Below are 19793 nucleotides of genomic sequence, written 5' to 3'. Positions count from 1 at the left end.
CGTCCCGTCACGCTGTCAAACAAACATGCAACGAACGACACATCGAATGTCAGCTTTTGATATGAATGCTGTGATTTAAGGCACGTAATCACAAACTGTTTCTTTGTGTTATACAGCCACATGAAACCTTGATGAGAGCAAAGGGTTGATTAAGCTACATCACTGTCAGCAGCTAAGAGAGAATGAATGGGTCACAGATCAGCATTGGCACAGTGTGTTCCCTGGACAGATCGCAGATAGCGCAGCAGCTGATTAAAGCATGTGGCCAACAGAAGGCATGTGGCCTTCATGTGTCTGATAGATGCAGTACATACAGTGGTTTTAAACTGCATATTCTGGCTGAGGACCACACATACTGCCATATCAGGATTGGAGTACAAACAAAAGATGGTGGTCTAGCCTGATAGATTGTCCTTTTACTGTGTGCTTCTGCAGCACCTTCTGTCCGACAGCTGCACAAGCATGACTGCGGGCTCACCTCAAGGAGATTCTTCAAAGGACAAGACATTCCCAGGACAAATTCCGACACTGGGACTCTTTTATCAAGCTAGATATGAACGGACTTATTCATCACCTGTTCGTAGGAGCATTTAGACAAGAAATCTGGTATTCATGAAAATCCAGTCAGTTTGGGAAAATGTCCGAAAGATCAGTAATCAAGTCAGTAATGTAAACCTTGATTAATAGGCTCGAATAATCGTATCATTGACATTTATACTACATGGATTATGCTGTAAATATTCAAATAGCATATTTATTTCAATTACACGCAGAAATTTAGTGCAAATTTTGTGAAACTCAGTTTCATATCAATGACTCGAAAGAAGGCAATGCAAAACAAATCCAGAAATGAGGACAATCAAGATGAGCCACGCAATTAGGACAAAAGAAATGGCACCCAATAAAAGCAATCAGACTTAGTCAGGGCTTATGGTGAAGATCTGGTCAATGGTCAATGGGCTGGAGGCTGAAAGGACACTAAGATAAATGCACAATGGTCTTGAGACCGGCCTCAAAAACTACACTTGTTGTTACCCTTGTACATTGTATCAAATTTCATTCGTTTGTGAAAACCGGATGAACCGAAGAAGGCATTCCAAACAAAAACAGGGCAGGTTAAACGGTAACGGCATCCACATTCCTCAGATAGAGAGCCAGACTAGATGGCTGGTGGGAATGATGCACGTCCTGTCTGCATGTGCACGTCCACTGTCCTCATATAGGGACAGATTCTGAACGTTAACATACAATACATCTGATGAGGACTCTTCACCTTTATTTTGTAGATCAGAGTACATTCTTTTCATTATTATGTGTTTCTTCACACCCCAACAAAAAATGTCACCAAAGTGTCACCTAATCAAATTCCAGGAATTCTTTCCATAAATACCTCTCAGATCTTCTAGTATCATGCTCGGGGAGGATGCAGCATGACTGGGAGGAATCCACTGCATTCCAAACCTGTTACTGGTTAATTCCCAGTGCTTACAACACAAGATGTGTTGAGATTGTAACTATGCATGAAGTAAAACAATTGAGTGGGTTATTGTTGTCTAGCACACACATCGTGTGCATGAATGCAGTCTCAGGTGGACAGGAAGGAACTAAGCGTTCTGTAACTTTGAGGTATTGTACAGTGCTGTTGTCCTGCAGTCTTTGTTGGTTGTTTGTTGTTGTTGTTGTTTTTGTAAATGATTCTGTCTTTGCAGACAAAGTATGCAATGCAAGTTAAAGTATGCAAAGCAACGGTTGTCGAAGAATGACCTCACTAAAGCAAAAATGTGAGGAATGAAAGTTATTTTAAGCAAATGTGTAAGCATCAGTATGGAATGACGACATGCTGTATTGAAATATGGTTACTATATACACAAATAATGCCTGTGGAAAAACATTGCTACTGCTGCGACACGTTTTTACTCTAAGGTCTAAAAAAAAAAACGGATCAAACTAACTTTACTTATTTTATGTGTTTTCTACCCAGAAAGGGAGGCAAGATCAAGCTGTTTTAGTATGAATGAAATAATGTGAAATATAATACAATAATACCACAGTAGTGGGACAAAACCCGAGTTTAATGGCCAAGACCAGCCCACTTTTTTTTTTCCTAGTGGAAGAACTTTGATAAATGAAGTGACAGTTCAGTTCTTACTATCCCCTTATATTTATTACTGACATGTTTCAACAAGAATATAAAGCGCTCGATGTGAATAGCTCCATAGGAATCTATGGCCCTTAACACTAGATTGTTAATGAATTACTCAGAACTAAAATATCGTCTAAATATCCAATATTTATCCTTTGACTTGCTGCCCAGACAGAGGTATGGCTGCAATGGCATTACGGAACTGAAAATATCTAGGTATGCAGGTCGTAAATATGCTGTGTATGCAAAACAGCCCAAGAACTAGAAACATTGTGCAAAGAAAAATGCATTTGCATGCTGGAGCTGTGGTATGGTGTCCAAACTTTTACACATGCCACATTTACTTTCTCTCTCTCTCTCTCTCTCTCTCTCTCTCTCTCTCTCTCTCTCTCTCTCTCTGTCATATCTTTTATATGAGATATTACTTATCTTTTTTTTTTTTTGCTACAGCGGTTGTGTTTACTTCCTTTCATTTCCAAACCCCACAAAATATGTGGCCAGGGTTGCACAAATATTTTGCATACAGCTGTATGTCTATTTTGCATACAGCTGTATGTCCCCTGTGTGCATGCATGGAATGTGAAATGTCAGGCCATATAATGAAGATGCATATCACTTATGCTCAACATTAAGGTCAATTTAGATGTTCAGTAGTGATACCGTGTGCTTACTATTCCTGTAATTTAAGTAAGAAACGGTGAGTAAAGGAAATGGTGGTGGTTTCATCAGTTTATCAATCATTTATCTTTAGTAAACCGCTTTATCCTGAGTTAAAGAACGCAGGAACCCTGGACACAAGGGTACTCATACATGTCCCTATGAAATGTGCAAATATTAATGTTTTAAAAATGATTAGGGAAAACTGCTCATCATTACATGTCTGACAAGAATAGTTTTTTGAGTTTCTATTAAATATACCTTCAAAAAGGGTAGCTGCATATTCATTTTGGAGAAATAGGGTTTTGAATAATCAACGTGAAAGTGAACTCATGTTGTGTCAGGGTATTTCGATTCCCATTTCACTGAAATGGTATAAGTAGTCTATAAAGTGTAATACTGATACAGTGTGTTTGGTAATATGTAGTCATTACCAGAATGGACTTCACCCAGCAGATCTGATCTTTCCTGAGCAATGATACAGCGCATGCAGTCTTTTTTTTTTTCTTTTTTTTTTTTAACCAAGCTTGATTTTCAATGCTATAATCGTGACAGCATTGCAGGAGAAAGTTGATGAACGGTTAATGTTAACATGAAATGCAGAGGCTTGTCAGTACAGTCCCCCTCATCAACCTCATCAACCACAAAGATGAGTAAAATGAAAAAGATTTCAGAAAAGAGAAAAGATGAGTAATGCACTCTTACAGTACTGCAGAAGAGCATGATGCTTCTCAAGCAGCCGGGCACTTATCTAATCCATGACTCGCACACGCTCAATAAAATAAAGGTCAGGCGAGTAAGCATACTCATATTTTTCTCTCTGAGTGAGAATAGGGTGGGAGTGGGGGGAGTACAAGCTTTCTGAATCTAAAGGTTACATGGCACACACACAAGCACACAGGCGCACACACTGGTGGGTGGCGTGTGTGGGCGGGTGAGTAGAAAGAACTCCTCCACGTCGACGGGAGAGATGCTGCCATGGTAGGAGTGTGAATTGTTGTGCAGTCTGCTTCTGCAGCGCTCGCAACAGGCTTGCAGAAAGGGATGAAAGGAGAACTCGAACTTAGACAACGAGCAAGAGAGGAGTGCAGAGTGTGCATGCTCATCTTCAGATAAACGTGCACCGTGATAAACCCTGCATTTCTGTGTCCTGTCTCATTAACTCATCGAAGGAAGAGATTAGAGTAAAGAAAGAATGTGAGGTATTAGAGGCATTCGAGTTATATCTCAGGCAACAAAATCTTTTGCATGCATTTGGCTTTTGAAATGAGAAACACGGTTGACTGTAACAGGGTTGAGGTTTTTAGCACAGAGTTAGAGTTAAATAAATAAATAAGCAGTCGATCTCACAATATCGCTGGAAATCAATACAAAAAGAATCTTGACGATCCTGAGAAGAAGAACGTTCTTCTTCTTCAAGAATCTTCAAGAAATTTGAATCATGCAACTGCTGGTTGAAAAAATATGTAGTAGCTGTGAAGGTGTGAATGTTCTGGAACGTCAACAAAATGGACATGGTTCATAACCTACAATGGATGACTTAAGGAAAAGGATGTTTTGTTTTGTTTTTTTCCAGTATGAGATGGGAATTGATTCATGCATGAATGCAGAGACAATAAGATTTAATTCAAGTTCAAGTTCACTTTAGAGTCAAATGTTTCCAGAATACTAAGTACATGAGAAACAATGAATGAAACTGTGCTCCAGGGACACGCCATACAAGACGACATACAAGACGACAGGGTAGGCAGAGAGTTCACATGAGTGGGAGAAAAGGCATTGTGCAATTCAGACTGCATGTGGAGTGAATGGTGCGAAGTAAGTGATACGGTTTAAAAGTTAATAGCGAATATTGTAAATAGTGGAATACTGAGTAATACTAAGTAGCACTCCTAATACGAGTGTAGTGAAAGGCATGATACAACAGGATGAGGATGACAAACACTAAACTGTGCAAAAAAAGATGCATATGAGGTACGTTTAAAATGAGGACGTGCAAACTTTATATGTATTGAGGGAAGAGGATGTTGTATGTGAGATGAGTCTGGTGAGGTATGAAAAGCCAGCTGCTGTTGAAGATCCTGATCGCCTGAGGGAAGAAGCTGTGTGGGTGGTGTGTGCTGAGATGCTACAGAGGTATTGCCGTAGAAGAGAGGGGTAGAACAATGCATGAACTGGATGAGAGGAGTCCGTGATTATAGACTGGGCTCTTATCCTGCATCTGTCTAAGTAGAACTTCTGGAGTTGTAAAACATCAATGGCGATTATTTTTGATGCAGTCGTCTGATCAAGTTGTTGGGCCTGTGTGCTCAGATTGCCAAACCGCACTGTAATGCACCAAGTCAGGACACTTTCTATTGTGCGCCAGTAAAAGTTGAGTACGGTTGCTGGATTTTTCCAAAAGTTTATGTTTTCATTTATTTATCTGTTGCATGCGCATAGGTTACTGTGAAGGACACCTTGCCTATGTTTAAAATGTCACTTACCTTACCTTTACTTTACATACATATTTGTAAATGACACCCCAATTGAACACCATTTAATGTTGATGTCCGTGAAGGTCAGGAAATACAACTGCGCAATTTGTTAATCATTTAATCACTTGATATTTGTAGCATGACATGACATATCCCCCATTCTCGTGGAAATAAATAAAGTTGCAGGTGGTCGCTTGTTGTTGACATCAGGAACGGAAAGCACAGTATGAGACAAATGGCCTGCAATGTTATTTATCAGCAGTGAAAAACATCTACCCAGAAAACAACTCAGGCATTTCCCTGAACAGCCCCCACAGATTTCACCCTTCCTCAGCTGCTGCCCAGTGGTGTGTTCAAGCAGAGGACATGTATAATAGAGGGGGAAACCCAGCCACAGCACCCACCGAAAAAAACAGGAACAGCTCACCTCTACAGCCTTATCTATAGTTCAGTTTAGCCTCACCATGCTCTTCTAACTGAAACAACCAAAACATGACCTAATTCTGAAAACGCCTCTGCAGAAACTGTGGCGAGGTATGGAACAAGACATTCTGAGTTAGGAATGCTTTTGGGCATGTCAGTTTCTGATAATGGGAAGAATTTGCTGCTTAAAGAAAACAATGTGATCCAGAGGTTCCTGAGTAAAATAGAGGGAATGGGAGGAGCTGGCGAAGAAGCGCTGACTCACAGAGTAGAGATGTATGCTATGTTTTGCAGTGACTCAGCACTGGCTCCCTTAGGTGATGAAACATGTTTGCAACAGGCCTTCCAGCACAGCAGTGTTGAGCTGAAACTTTTGATCATTGCACTAAAAACACAAATCAATGTGCAAATGAAAAAAAAAGAAAAGAAAAAAGTCTTCAGATTAAAATGACATGCACTATATAAGAACTGAAGTTGATTTGGTTCTGCTTTGCATTTTTAAATAAATAAATAATGCATCATGACATGCTCTTGCCATCGATATTTAGTCTAAACCTACATTTGCTTCCCTTGTGAGTATCTGTTGCTTGCATCCCGCTATTATCTGTCTGATATAAAAATAGTATCCTGGTCATATCACTCTCACTCCCAGACACATTTTCCAGACACCATGAGGAAAACAACACACATCAGTATGTTGGGAATCCAGACAAGTTGCAAGACGTCTAGCCTGCCTGGCCCATTGGTTTCCTGCAGAGGGTGTTTCAGACAGGACCCCAAAACATGTCTGGCCACCTCATGAGTCAAAGTCTACTGGTTAAATTGATGTAACAGCTCAGGAATTTACCTCAGCCTGTCCTGGCTGGCTGCCCCTGCACCACAAAGACTAAACAACAGTGAAGAGATAAGCAGGGCAAAGGAACAATAATAGTATCATACTGACACCTGCTGGTTTATCCGGATTGAAGAAAATGCACTTAAATTACCTTTTAAAACTAAGCATTTTGGTTATTTATGATTTATGATGCACATGCTAAACTTCTTAGATATTGCACTTCCTAATAGAAAGTACTGGTTAAAATGGCTTTAATATATTGCATTGATTTGATATAAATATATGTAATAAATCAGATCAATAGGTGTAGCTCACCTTGATAAGCAAATCATTATACATGCCAAAATTTCCCTTAATGGGGGAGAATAGTTGGGATGGCATGCTGAGTTTGTTCAGCCAAGAGAAATCTAATGACGATCAGTATGGCTTCATAAGATGGTGTACATCCTGAAGTACTACCAGTTTCCAGCATACCATGTAAACATGAAAACAAACAGGGTGATTTAAGAGCAGTGTTTCCCGGCAGGGTACAGGGAGTCCTGTAAGGGAGGGTGTAGGTGGTTTTCGATTCCCATCAGTACAAGAGCCAACAGAGTAAACACACACACACACAAAGAGTATGCAAACATGTATGCAGCCTGACCAATTGGTTTGTCGATGATGCATTCTGTGTAGTCAATCAGATTGTTGAAACCGTCCCTCATAACCAATCAGTGGGCTTGTTTTACCAGATGTGGGTGTGAAGTTTCAGTAAAGTTTTAGACTTGCAAGTGGTGTTGTAGTTCATGATATCACTGCAAGCTATATTAAGAGTTGTGCAATTGTGCTGCGTGTCCAGCACAAGAGCAAATGATGTTTATCCAGTGTGGGCAGGTAGTGTGAGAGGACAGAGCATGTGTGGTTATCTGAGCAAGAAGTGCATTGACCTGTTAGTTGGTGGATAAAAGCTTAAAGGCGGTGTACCCAGTGTACCTTGTGCAACCCAAAAAGAGTGCAGAAAATATTAGCTGTACTCCTGAGTCATCAGGTGCATTGGACAAAGCTGTACCCTGCAAAGTGTTTGATGTAAATGCCCTGTACAGAAGAAGAAATTTACAAAAGTCTAATGTGGGTAGCATGGGTCTTCCTGGAATATGAACATTTACAGATACTTCAGCAAATCCAGCCAGATCCAATATGTAGTTGATTTTCTCTGTCTATACATATTTGGATTTTGTCCACATACTTTGACTGTGGGAATTATATATTAAATTCAAGTTAGATTTGATCTGTTTACCTTCAACCATCACACTAGACTGTTATTAAGTCCTCAGAACCAGTGACTGCAAGGTATCAGATATACAGAGAGGCTAATGAGGCTTGTTGAGGCTCGGTTTCCAGGAGGGGCTCCCTTGTGACCAGGGAGTGTGGTGCTTATTTGTTTTCTGTTTCCTCGAAACCCGCCAGCACGCCTCACATTGGAGGGAAAAAAGATTAACAGGACCGCCTGACACCAATCAACAGGCATGGAATAGGTTTTCCTTCTTCAAAATCCCTTTGAGGGGGAAAATCACAGAGTAAATGAGATTTTCCAGACCTATTCCGCTGTTTTGTGGGGCCCAGTCAGCCCTGTGTGTTTTTGTGTCCCCCTCCCACCCGCTGCCCAAAATACCATTTAAAACTTTTTTTTTTTATTTTTTATTTTTTTATAAATATGTCCAACATAGATAATGAGTGATAATGGCACAGGTCAGAGCTTGTCCTATTATGAAAAGATTGCTGTTGAAATGAATATCAGGAAAGGACCAGACAAGTTAACTTTTTTGTCAGTGGCATGAGATAATGTTGATGAGTGATTTTACAACACAATAGAACTGACATTACCTTCAATTTCCCTGGCTGAAAGCCAAAATATTGTTACACTGTCAACACTCCAAGTGGTTTGTGTGGCAATGCCCAAAACAACTGCTTTTTAAAACAGTAAAAACGTCTGAAAATAATATACCCTTACACTTTGCTGACAAGCACACTACACGACCAAAAGTATGTTGGTACCTGACCATGACCCCCATTTGCAACAAGGTTGGAGGCACATGATTGTCTAGAATGTTTTTGTATGTTGTATCGTTACAGTTTCCTTTCACTGGAACTAAGTGGCCCAAACATGTTCCAGCATGACAATGCGTCTGTACACAAAGTGAGGTCAAATAAAGACATGGTGTGCCAAGGTTGGAGTGGAAGCATTTGAGTGTGCTGCACAAAGCCCTGACCTCAACCCCACTGAACACCTTTGGACACAAACTCAATATTAGTTCCATGCCTTTGGAATACGATGTTCAACAAACACATAAAGTATTCAACAAACACATAAACTAACTGTTATGGTTAGGCGTCCTAGTACTTTTGGCTGTGTAGTGTATGTGCTCATAAACCTTAGGCATACACTTCCACATTATGGGGGTGATGTAAAATTGGTAACAATCTACTTGAGGCAGTGATCATAAAGCTACATGACACCTAAGCTCTTCATGATCATTTGACATAAACATATATAGACATTTATAAATGCTTATTCCATCAGGTGTCAGCTTTCATGAATACTACATTTGTCAAATTTGGTGTCAAGTGACAGATTTTGGCAGCACAATGAGTAGGTTTGCCATTTCACAGCTCCAGTTTGGTTCAGTCCTAAGCTGTGCATTGTTTCTGTGCATGCTCCATCTGTGTCCATGTGGATTTCCTGGTTTTCTGGTTTCCTCCCATGTCCCAAACATGCTAGTAGGTGGATTGGCAAAGGTAAATCGCCCCTAGTGTGTGTGCATGGTGCCCTGTGATAAAATAGCATCCCATCCAGGGTGTATTCTCTCCTTACGCCCAGTGTTCCTGGGATCGGCTCCACCGCAATGCTGACCAAGATAAAGTGCTTACTGAAATTCACTGAGTGAGTAAGTCAGTCCATACAGGATTGCACCGAGATGTTTTCTGATTGTTGCGGCCAAAAATGCTTGATTTTGCTGCGGCTTTAAAAAAAAATTCAAAATTTGAGAAAGTACTTGAATTGGCGAAATTGCAGGTTTAACGAAATTGTCTTTCACAGTGATGTTTGTTGGTTAATGAGACCTTTCAGTTGTACTCATGTATGAGGCATGTGAATCGAAGCTGGCTTTGGCTGAATGCGCGTTGTGATGACGTCACATGATGCATCTTGGCTCAACTCCGCAGAAAAGTAATTTTAATTCATTTTCCCAACTTTTTTGAGATGTGTTGCAGCCATCAAATTCAAAATTACCTTATTTTTTTCTTAAAATGGTCCATTTACTCAGTTTAAACATTCGATATGTTTTCTATGTTCTGTTGTGAATAACGTATGGGTTTATGAGATTTGCAAATCATTGTATTCTCTTTTTATTTACGTTCATTTACATTTTACACGCCGTCCCAACTTTTTTGGAATTGGGGATTGTAGAACGAGTGCATTAATTCAAATATAATTATTTAAATTACAGATGGAACTACTGTCAGAGAGATGCTGTTATGGAAAATTAATCCATGCCTTCAGACTCGAGAATTCAACGTCACTTAAATGTAATTTAAGTCAGGCCAAACATCAAACATCAAAATTGACCAAACTTTATTAGAAATGATGTCTTTGGCCTGATCCTTTGCAAAGGTTTAACAGGTTTTTGTCAGTATTTCAGATTCATATGCAAGTGTCATGTAACATTATTAACACAGCCGACAAATAAGCTGTTAACAAAAAATATTAACATTTACAAATAATCTCATTTAAACAAAAGAGAGTAATTTCTTCAATAACAAAATAGTTGACATCTCACCAGACCTGTTCAAAGAAAAACATCAGCATTGTAAGCTGGTAAAATGTTTCTAAATGCCCCCCAGATAGTGAGCTGTTTTTTTCCCCTCATGTAGTCATAGCATTCCAGCTCAGAGCTAATGCATTCTGCGAAAGTGAGCTCTCTCAACATGCATGCCAGAGGATGTGAGGCCATGACTTATCTCCTGGACCAGAGGCTACCTCTATGACGTCCATTGGCGTCTCCAGGGACGCAGAAAAGCACATGACTGCTGGGCAATGTTACTGACCTGCAGCAGCAATATATAAACTCAACATGGCAATTCCACAACAGTTAATGATGAAGCATATCGAGCTTCATGTCGTAGCTATCAGTATGCAGGGTGAGTTCTCTTGTCATTTTTGTTGCAGATTATTTACAGCCTGACTTAAGTGACCATTCAAAGCCCCTGTAATAGCCTAGAAACTCATAGTTTCTTGTCAGTCACATGGGAAGCCTTTACCAGACGTCCCCACATGGGAAATAGGGCAAGGGATTACTGTCAGGCTAGAACACCCTGATTCACCTCTAAGCTAGCACAGTCTGGAATAACATGCTGTTCATGACCCCTACTCACCCACAAACATCCAAACTCATACACACACACACATATCCACACAAATGCACATAAACACCACCACAAAAACATGTCTATATATTCACAGGATACTCATCACTCCTGCAGTGATTGCACAATGTTTCCCTGTCATGAGTAGTGTTGCCAGTGTTTTCAGATTAATGCATGCTCAAAAAATCACTAGAGTTGGCCAAATGACACCACAGACAAATTTGCATATTAATTCACTTATGATCATTCGCATATCGAACCATATTACATGAAAAAGAGGATTTTCTGAAGACGTTTTGCCTTTGATTAAGCACAGTTCACTCCCTTTTTAAAGGAAGGAAAACGTCCCAGAAGCTGCTGTAATCTCAGCAAAACTAGACAGTTGAAGACTGGAAAAACGTAACCTGGTCTGATGAATCTCGATTTCTGCTGAGGCACACAGATTTTAGGGTCAGAATTTGGCACCAACAGCATGAACCCATGGACACAACCTGCCTTGTGTCAACAGTCCAGGCTGGTGGAGGTAGTGTAATGGTGTGGGGAATGTTTTCTTGGCACATTTTGGGCCTGTTCATACCAATCAATCATCGCTTGAATACCACAGACTATTTGAGTTTTGTTGCTGACCATGTGCTTCACTTCATGCCCACAATTTTCCATCTTCTAATGGCTACTTCCAGCACGATAATGCACCACGTCACAAAGCAAAAGTCGTCTCAAACTGGTTTCATGAACATGACAGTGAGTTCAGTGTTCTTCAGTGGTCTTCCCAGTCACCGGATCTGAATCCAGTAGATCACCTTTGGGATGTGGGAAAACGGGAGATTCACAGCATGAAAGTGCACCAGAAAAATCTGCAGGAATTTCAACATGGACCAGAACCTCTAAGGAAAGTTTCCAACATCTTGTTGAATCCATGCCATGAAGAATTGAGACTGTTTTGAGAGCAAAGCGAGACCCTACCCAGTATTAGTATAGTGATCTTAGTAAAGTGCTCAGTGAGTGTATTTATTCATTTTCATCATTAATAGCGTAAAAAGCATTCAAGCTGGAATTTATTAATTTATTTCTTTTGCTTTAACTCCACTACTAGGCTATTCAACTTCTTCTCTTTAAAAAAAAAAAAAAAAAAGTCCTGATGGCTAGCAAAAATGTGCAGTTGTGCAACCCCTAACACCCATACAGAACACAGACATGTTCCATGGTCTATATAATACAGATATAATATCAAATTCATCATCAGGTTTCAACACTACTTCTCAAAAAGAGGATTGTTTAGCATTAAATGCATATGCATTTCAGAATGTTGAATAAGTGATGATTGCTACTGGCATTACTGGCATTACTCTGTAAACAATATTACCGCCAAGGATGCTAAAACTTAAAGCATTAGCCAAAAAAACAGAAATCTCTAGCAATGGCACACATTGTACATGCTAAGGATGCAGCAGCTGGTATTCATAAGCATTCTCATTAGTTGCCTCATACAAACCCACTCGGGCTTCTTGTGTATCCCACACACCACTACTCCATGGCTGCGAATGATCAACGATGGGAAAAACACAATAGTGAGAGTATACAGATGACGCAAAAGGCCATCTCCACTGTTGTAAGTGGAGAGAGCAAGAGAACAACGCTGAGAGGAGGAGTGATATACATGAGCCCACTCCATCTGTGGAGAACACAAGTAACGCTTTTAAAGGCAACAAAGCTGCTATTGTACATTCGACGCAATCAGTCTAACAGTGACCATGCGCGCTCAGCAGGCAAAGCTGTCACACACGGCAACACTGAATGTGACGCGTTACGCTATGCAAGCCATGTGGGGTACTGACTGGTCTCGTTCCAATATCATTGAAATGACAGTAATGTCTAAATAAATCTGGGACAACCATCCAGTTCTGTTTTTACTGCATCGTTTATCATATATTACTACAGCATTTTAGTCAGTTATTACAGAATGCATCATTTAAAACTGAAACAGGATTTTTAAATCTTTGAGAAATCCATCTATAACAACATTTTCCAGGTCTGTATAGCATAAATGGCTCCATAATGATTATTCATAACTAGCCCAAAACCAGCCTAATAACAAAAAAAAAAATCCCCCAAATGCTTTTACACTGATTTTACGGGCAGCACTGTGGGTGGAGCTCAGGATACTACATTTGTGAACCATTGTAATTTACAAAGTAGCCTCATACAATACATTTTCACACAGCTACACTAAAACCACTTAAATACTCACCAAAGTTCTAAAACTGTCTAGTGTTGTTACATACGCTCAGTGGCCACTATAATAGGAACACCTGTACACCAGCCAATTCATGCAATTATCTAATCAGCCAAATTGTGTGGCAGCAGCTCAGTAAAAAAAAATTACAATGGACTCTGACCGTATATTGTAATAAATATTTGTACTTCATGTGCATTTGAAGTACACTATGCCATTTCAAATGGGAAGTCAACTTGCACATGCAATAAACTATGCACTTATAGCCTATTGTTTGCATTGATAAAGTTCAGCTTTCTTATTGATATGTAGAATATACTATATATGATTACCTCAATATATGCAAAATTCTGAACCTATGGATAAAAAAAAAATTAAGTCAGGACAGCAAGTCAAAAGGAGCTCACTTCTTCAGGAAAACTACAGGCAACACTGTATATAAATAAATATACCTGTACAGTTCTCCTTTAAGCTCCTTATAGGTTATAATGTAAGTTCTGGCAACTTGACACCACTTTTGTGTTATGGGTTTCCAACACCTCCAATACTACACAAAGGAATATACCGAATAATACAAATGAAATATGTATATATATAACGTTAAAATTGTCTCATGTGGTATGAAACAACAATTTAAAACACAAAATTTTTGGCATCCATCGTTAAATTATATTGATTTTTTGGAGTGAAATGAAGTAAATACAACATCTGTGGCAAACCATTTGAAATAAAAACAGCTGCAAATTTTAATGTACATTTACTTAATATTGTGGCTTGTGCAGAAGTTTGGACACCCTATTCAGTCAGTACTGCTTAGTAACACCCAGTTAGGAGTCTTTCTATTCTTGTTTAATGAATTTATACCCACTCTTCCTTAAAGAACATTACAGAATGTAATGCTTACAGAATTATATATATATAATGATAAATAATTGAATTAACGCACTCGTTCTACAACCCCAATTCCAAAAATGTTGGGACGCTGTGTAAAATGTAAACAAATGTAAATAAAAACAGAATGCAATGATTTGCAAATCTCGTAAGCCCATATGTTATTCACAGTAGAACATAGAAAACATGTCAAATGTTTAAATTGAGTAAATGTACCATTTTAATGAAAAAATAAGGTAATTATTTACCTTTAACACGTCTCAAAAAAGTTGAGACGGGTGCAACAAAAGGCTGGAAAAGTAAGTGTTACTAAAAAGAAACAGCTGGAGGTTAATTGGCAACAGGTCAGTAAGATGATTGGGTATAGAAAGAGTATCTTAGAGAGTCTTTCAGAAGTAAAGATGGGATGGAAGCATGTGTTGCTGTAAAACCTGTATATACCTTACAGCACTGATGATGCCTTTCCAGATGTGCAAGCTGCCCTTTCCATAGGCACTAATGTACCCCATACCATCAGAGATGCAGGCTTTTGAACTGAGTGATGATAAAAAGCCGGATGGTCCCTCTCCTCTTTAGTCCTCTTTAGTTTAAAGGATGTGGCATCCATGCACACCAAAAAAATGTAAAATTTTGATTCCTCTGACCACAGGATAGTTTTACACTTTGTCTCAGTCCATTTTAAATGAGCATTGTGGCACCCCGATTGACCACGCCCAGTGTGAACAGCTTCATAGGGAGCTATTGTTTCGATTCATCGTGTCATACATTCGAGTTGCTTAATTGTGTTCGGTATGAAAGGCCCTTTAGAGTTGTTTTGGTCTTCCAGATCTTGCCTTGACTTCCACAGTTCCACAGCATATGAAATACTTTCTTTCCATAGGTTATGGTTTTAACATATATGTCTACTTTAGTTGTATTTATACCACTGCACTGCTGAAGTCCCAAACCTGATAGGTCAGTAGTTGCTACTTATATCTAATGTGCTTGTTCAAATAAATGACAGATGATTGTGAAGTTTTCTGTGAGGAGACATTTATTTGGCATTTTTTGGAAGGAGTCCCAGTGTCACTGCTGTAACAGGTAAAGCTTTAGCTTTAAGGTTTCTGCTCCAGGAAAGTCTTCAGGACAGAGGGATTTGCAGGTCCTCATGACATGACAAGCTGCAACTTTTTGTTTTATTAACGTCATGACAGTGGGGTAAAGACTGGCTGGTGAAGGGATGACTGTTTTATAATTAAGTGATAACAGGAACTAACTTGTACTACAACATTTAACATAACCATTAATAGATATTTAAAAAAAAAATTCTTATAAAGTGTCATTCTTTTTTTTTTAAACAAATGTTAGAATTGGAAAATTGCTGTGGCATAAGAGGAATAAAACATTCTACCATAGACTATTTCCCATATCAGCTTGCCCCATCATGTTTTATTTATTCCTAAAAATGTATTGTGTTAAGCTTTAGTTTGGGTTTCATGTCAAATTAAAAACAGTCCCAAGTTGCTCACATGGCCTACTACTTGGATTACCCTACTGTACATTGTTGATTCAGACCCTTCATAATTCAAGTGATCATTATTAATGATGCAAGTCATGGTATTATTTATCAAAATCAGTTAACTAGTGGCAATACATAACAATTACCATTATTAATGGTGATCCACATATGATTCAATTGCTTGTTAATGTATATGCTTTAATATTTCCTGAAACATATGTGTGGACCTTATTGTAAAATGTTAATATCCATCCATTTTCTGTACCGCTTATCCTACACAAGTTCGTGGGGAGCCTGGAGCCTCGGGGCACAAGGTGGGAGACACCATGGATTGGGGGCCAATCTAGCGCAAGGCACAATCATGCACACATTCACACACTACGGACAATTTAGAGATGCCAATCAGCCTACAGCGCATGTCTTTGGACTGGGGGAGGAAACCAGAGTACCTGGAGGAACCCTCTGAAGAACATGGAGAGCATGCAAACTCAACACACAGACGAATCAAACCCCCAACCCTGGAGGTACGAGGCAAACGTACTAACCACTAAGTCACCTTCCCCCAAAAATGTTAATATAGGTAAGTAAAATAAAAGTAAATGTAAAATGTAAGAGTAAAATGTAGTGCAGACTACAATTTGATTTTTTTTTTTATAACTATTAAATTAAAAAAGCATTCATAGTTGTTGGCCAAGCATTTTAGACCATAAATCCAGCTGTCTATATCATTTCCAAGTGAATAAAATGCAGCTCTCATGCTTTTGTTTGTGTTTGCATGTCCTTAACTGAGTAAGTACTTGAAAGAAAAGGGGTTTTACACATTTTGTTTTTGTGCCCTTGCAGGGGTTTCGTACACAGCCTTGTTCATATGACGTTCTGCTTGTGTCATCAGACCATGTGCCTGGACCAGAGTGCACTGTGAGAACAAACAGAATGAAGCAGGCCTCTTATGACCTTCACCATTTATTTTTATGTTCTGTTATGGATGGGTGATGGCAGAATTTACACAGCCCAGCGTTCTTCCCAGTGTATACCAACAACATTCACTGCAGATGTTTCAATTGTTTCCAGCATTTACAAACCACAATGGTTTGCTGTTCTAAACTGCAGCTAACTGTGTGGAGTACACCGTGTGAGTACACAGAGACCATTTATTTCATGGGTGGAGCATTATTCCAAAATAACAGATGTGCAGTACAACGACCAAAAGAATTTGTTTTATATTCAGGCCGTTATCAAAATACTCCACTCCACACTCTTACAAAGCATGTGGTATAGATCATTTACACATGATGCAATTATTATTTCTGGAAATCCTTCTTGAAGTTAGAGAAGTGTTCTTACTGTACTTTAATGCTTCAAAGTCACAACCACAGTGTTTATTAGTCATACTACATTGTTTGCAGTGAAAACACAAAGGGGATTGCAAAGGTATTTTATTTGTGGTCAAGATGGGCATGTAAGGATAAGATAAGTGCAATATCACATAGAGGGACTGCTATTACATTCTCTGTACAGCAAATCCGTACATGTTAAAGGTGCAATTGTTGATTTTTTTTATTCCTTATTTGTACAAATAACCTGGAAGGTATGTAGAAAGGGATTTTTAAAGGATTAAGCTGTGGCCTTAGCAAAATTGTATAAAGTCGCTGAGAAATCAGTTATTTTATAGACACTCCTGGGGGCAGAACCCACCTACTTGTTCCTGGCCTAATCTGGAAACCATTATACAATGCCATAGCAATTGTACTTAGTTACTATACTTATATATTATTGTGCTGTATTTATACTTTATATGAGTATTTTGAAATCGAATACTCTTTACAGTTTATTCCTTGTATTTTTATCTAGATATTCAAAGTACTGATTACAAATAACAAAGTTCTCTTCTTCTCTCATCCAGCCAATCACGGTACACTACAAATCAGTTCAATAGGCCCAGTTTAGCACCCAATCATTTTAATTTAGAATCCAGTCAAGTTTATAAATGTAGCCTCTTTTTTTTTTTGCTTTTATTATAACATACTCTTCTGCGAAGGCATTCCACTAGATTTTGGAGTGTGGCTGTTGGGATTTGTACTCATTCATCCACAACAGCATTAGTTGAGGTCATGTACTGATGTTAGACAAGGAGGTCTTCTAGTTCATCCCAAAGGTGTTCAGTGGGGTTGAGGTCAGGGCTCTGTGCAGGACACTCAATTTCTTCCATTCCAACCTTGACAAACTATGACTGCATGGAGCTTGCTTTGTGTGCAGGAGAACTGTCATGCAGGAACTGGTTTGGGCTTCTTAGTTCCTTTGAAGGGAAATTGTAATACTACAGCATGCAAAAGCATTCTGTACATTTGTGTGCTTCGAACTTTGTGGCAGCAGTTCTGCAATCTGGAATATACACACACACACACACACACACACTCACACACACACACATATATATATATATATATATATATATATATATATATATATATATATATATATATATATATATATATATATATATATATAATTATTTTATTTATTTATTTTTTTAAATTTTTTTACACACGACAATGTATCAAGAAAACAGTACCATATTAATTTGGAGATTTTTTATACTGGATAAAGAACATTTCTTTTTGTTTATCTGGGGGAAATAGCTACAGAAGAGTGGTTTTGTCAAAATAAAATGCTGGATTCTCCAAATGGGAGTTCATAAGGCACAGGGGTCATCTGGGATTTTGTCTGCACTAAAGCAGAAGGTGATGTAAATGATTGACTTATTCATGTGAGAGGTACTGCTTTCAACTAGTGACTGGTAGAAAAAACAAGCTTACATCATCTTTAATTACTAACAGACCAGCAATGTGCTGATGCATGCTGATTACGCAGAGCTATGGAGTGAAATCCAAGTCTTTCTTCGTGTAACATTGTATAACATTTAGTTGTTATGTGCAGACCCCTAAGATGCACTTCATGGCCCATGCAGGTTTGCAGTCAGAAATGGTTTATAACCAGACAAAGTGAAGAAATGCTTAGACAGTAACTGGATGCAATTAAGTCATTATGACAGTGAGTGAATGCTGGAAGCCATAAATATGGTTCTTCACATCAAAAGAAGCTCTTTCATTAACAGGAAATACAGGGCCATGCTAGGCATAATGAAAGCTCTCAGCTAAACAACACTTCTCTAGCTCTTATACTCCATAATGCCTGGTATCCAGTAACAACATGACAAACAAGTAAAATGATTACGCTGTGAAAGGAGTGAAAGTGTGGAACCATCTGTGGACGTTGGGGTTTAGGAGAATAAAACTCCAGTCCTGGGGAGTTAAATTAAATTAGATGTGATGGAAAAATCTGTACAGGGGTCATGAACAGGGAGAATATCGAAAGTGCTCTGGCTGGTAGGAGAACTCTTATCCTGTCTGTCTCTTAGCCTAAGACTGTTTATTATAGGTCATTTTTGCTTTAAAGCCATCGAAGCTTAATCCAATTACAGGTTCAGGGAGCTGCTGTGTCACTTGTTTGCAATGAGATACCATCTGTTATATTTCAAATAATCCTATAGAGTTCATATACAGGTAAGAGCTGCAACTCTGTTATTCCCACAACTCACGTTAAGTGCCGCTGTGATGCTATTAAGGATTTTAATTACTTCATCTCCTTTAGCAGGCCAAGTGTCAATGGTTCATGAATGTTTTATTGCCTATGGTTCCGTTCCTGGGAGTAGTCATGCTTTTTAGCCATGCATCATCCCATAGACATATATATATAAACACTGAGCAAGCATGCTTGGTGAATTTACCTGAGACTTAAATGTCATGTGGCACCTATTTTCAGTGAAAGCGCTTAATACAATAAGCATAGGGTTCCACTAGGTAAGTTCAAAGTTTCCTTAAAATCTCTAAGAATAATCTTTTAATTGGCTTCCAGTGTCCTGCTACTGACCAAAACAGTGAGCTATCTCTCAGATATTACAATTTTCTTTATGCAGTGTGTAGAAATGGAATAAAAAACACATCTGTTACATGCTATCAACAGTTATAGCAGGGCAATAATGGAACGTGTTATGCAAAATGGAAAAACACTACATCTATCTGCTCTCACTGGAATACAGTTTTTTTGTCTCTACTGGCAAGCAAGAGCATGATTTAAAGATGTCCTTAGTGTATAATTGAGGTACATATGCACAAACATTAGATCACTGCCAATTTGTTGTGCAAGTCAAAGGTTTCAAGATTCAGGATAATCTA

This window comes from Ictalurus punctatus, chromosome 10 (assembly GCF_001660625.3).
Source record: "Ictalurus punctatus breed USDA103 chromosome 10, Coco_2.0, whole genome shotgun sequence".
NCBI lineage: Eukaryota > Metazoa > Chordata > Actinopteri > Siluriformes > Ictaluridae > Ictalurus > Ictalurus punctatus.
This window is presented reverse-complemented; position numbering follows the sequence as displayed.